This window comes from Bufo gargarizans, chromosome 11 (assembly GCF_014858855.1).
Source record: "Bufo gargarizans isolate SCDJY-AF-19 chromosome 11, ASM1485885v1, whole genome shotgun sequence".
NCBI lineage: Eukaryota > Metazoa > Chordata > Amphibia > Anura > Bufonidae > Bufo > Bufo gargarizans.
Window position 1 is genome coordinate 68,332,456 of NC_058090.1, and position 3,104 is coordinate 68,335,559.

The following is a 3,104-nucleotide window of genomic DNA, read 5'->3' on the forward strand; positions in this document are numbered from 1 at the left end:
AGCAGTAGTGCCAGGGAGCAATTTCACCCCGAAACAAGGATGATGTCATGGATCAGCGGGTGTGAACCCAGTGTGTGTCACGGACATTCCCTTGGCAGGTGCCAGGAGATCAGAGAGACTGGCAACTCATGGGTTAAATTGACAAGTTCACTTTTGATCTTATTGTGTCTGTGTTTTGGTGAATGCCACAACTCTTGCTTCAGGCTTTGCTTGTTGGTAATATACCTTTCCCATAAGTAGATACTTCTTACTCTTGGTGGTGCGGTTTATAGATTTTCTTCCTGCCTTCTAGCTGGTCGGTTGTACTCTGTGGTGCTTCTGGAGTTGCCAGTTTTCTACTTTCAGATAAGTCTTGTCTTTTCTTATTGTTTTGTGTTTGTTATATTCCCTGTTGTTGTATCTGGGCCTTAGACAGAGACTTCCATTCCTCCATCTGGGGAGGGGTTGTCTCTGGGGCTAACCTCATTCCAGGGCCTTAAAGGGATATTAGGGCCTAAGTATACAGCATATGAATATTCCTACCTTCAAGATCTATTCATATTGATACGTAGTTAGGGCCTGGATTAGGGTTGTTTAGGATGTGACCTGTTCCTTCCCTAATTTCCAGGCCCAGTTACTTTTCCCCTTCCCTCCTGTGTTTAGTGTGGAGTTTTCCCCCCACACTGTTCGTGACATTGCGCCACTGACTGGCTATACTCTGGAGGGGCGTGTCTAAGCAACTACCTGGTTTTCACTAGAGCCTCAGATGGTGAGGATAGACTTGAGTCATTAGGGTAGTTGCCAGGGGCTACTCCAGAGCAATCCACGAGTCAGTGGCAGCTGGTCCAGGCGGACCAGGAGATACCTGGGTAGTACCTCCTGGTCCGCCTGGACCAGCTGCCACTGACTCGTGGATTGCTCTGGAATAGCCCCTGGCAACGCATAGTCAGGCAGGCAGGGTTGTTACCAGGAGCAACAGTGCAGTACCGAAGGATGAGGCAGAGGCATAGTCAGACAGGCAAAAGGTCAGGGCAGGCAGCACAGGAACAGGGCAGGCAATACGGGTCGGCAACAGAAGAGACAAACAAGCAAGCAGGGATCAAGATTCCAAGAATGAAGTATAGATCAGGAGCACATGAGAGTATCAGGAACTAGAAAACTCAAGGACCTTGACACTGAGGCATCTGGGAAGAGGGCTGAGCCACTTAAATACCTGCAGGACAGCCAGGGTTGGTCTGTGAAGTCACCTGACCTAACCCCCCCAGCCCTGAGAGTGATGCGCTCAGCCCTGAGAGCAGTGTAACCCAAAACCAGCCGAACTAATGCTGTGTCCAGGGCTGAGTGGAAGCTGTGGAGCGGAATCCTCAAAAGCAATACACCTACAGAAAAAAAGAGCCCAGGACGCAGCATTGAAATGGGAAGCACCGACCTCACTGCTGAGCAGTGCACCCGGGACCACGGCGATAAGTGGGGGAACAGCGGCGTACAGCAGCCTCTGTTACAGATGAATGGATGTACTTGTATATAAGAGAACATAAGTAGTGATGAGCGGCAGGAGATATATTCAAATTCACAATATTTCCCAAATAGTTTGTAGCATATTCGTTATATATTCTTGAATTTCGAAAATTCGAGATTATTTTATTGAAGTCCAGTGCCTTTATTGGGGAGTGTGGCCCAGTAGTCCTTCCGACTCCGGCCTTGTGACCACTTGCGTCCAAGCGTCACAGTGTCCCCCAACAATCCAGCTAGCACCTAGCCCCATGGCCCCTCAGCCAGCCTAGCTGAGACCACTCTTCCAGAGCCTCCAGAAGGACTGTGTTTCACAAAAACTCCCCAGACTGGGAGCCACACCCAAGTCCAGCAACAGGATTAAATACCATCCCTGGGCATATTCCAAAATCCCGGACTGGAGCATGGGGAACAGGCACCCACCCAACACATTGCCTGCTCCCAGTAAAAGCCCACCCTGAACTAGCTGGAGCCAGCTAAGCTAACTGTCTTGGTGTCCACCAACTAACTTGGTGTCCACCTACAGTCATGTGAAAAAATTAGGACACCCTTTGAAAGCATGTGGTTTTTTGTAACATTTTTAATAAAAGGTTATTTCATCTCCGTTTCAACAATACAGAGAGATTAAAGTAATCCAACTAAACAAAGAAAACTGAAGAAAAGTCTTTTCAAGATCTTCTGTAAATGTCATTCTACAAAAATGCCTATTCTAACTGAGGAAAAAGATAGGACACCCTTGCCCCTAATAGCGAGTGTTACCTCCTTTGGCTGAAATAACTGCAGTGAGACGGTTCTTGTAGCCATCTACCAGTCTTCGACATCGGTCTGAGGAAATTTTACCCCACTCCTCAATGCAGAACTTTTTCAGCTGTGAGATGTTTGAGGGGTTTCTTGCACGTACAGCCCTTTTCAAGTCACCCCACAGCATCTCAATGGGATTCAAATCTGGACTTTGACTTGGCCATTCCAGGACTCTCCATTTCTTCTTTTTCAGCCAATCTTTGGTTGATTTACTAGTATGTTTTGGGTCATTGTCATGTTGCATGGTCCAGTTCCGCTTCAGCTTTAATTTTCTAACTGATGGTCTCACATGTTCTTCAAGCACCTTCTGATACACAGTAGAATTCATCGTGGATTCTATGATGGTGAGCTGACCAGGTCCTGCTGCAGCAAAGCAGCCCCAAACTTCCACCTCCATGCTTCACAGTTGGTATGAGGTTCTTTTCTTGGAATGCTGTGTTTGGTTTACGCCAAACATGTCCTCTGCTGTTGTGTCCAAATAATTCAATTTTGGACTCATCTGTCCAAAGAACATTATTCCAGAAGTCCTGGTCTTTGTCAACTTTATCTCTGGCAAATGTCAGTCTGGCCTCGATGTTTCTCTTGGAAAGCAAAGGTTTCCTCCTTGCACACCTCCCATGCAAGTTAAACTTGTACAGTCTCTTTCTGATTGTAGAGGCATGTACTTCTACATCAACAGTAGCCAGAGCCTGCTGTAGTTCTCGAGATGACACTTTAGGGTTTTTGGAGACCGCTTTTAGCATCTTGCGGTCTGCTCTTGGGGTGAACTTGCTGGGGCGACCAGTCCTGGGCATGTTGGCAGTTGTTTTGAA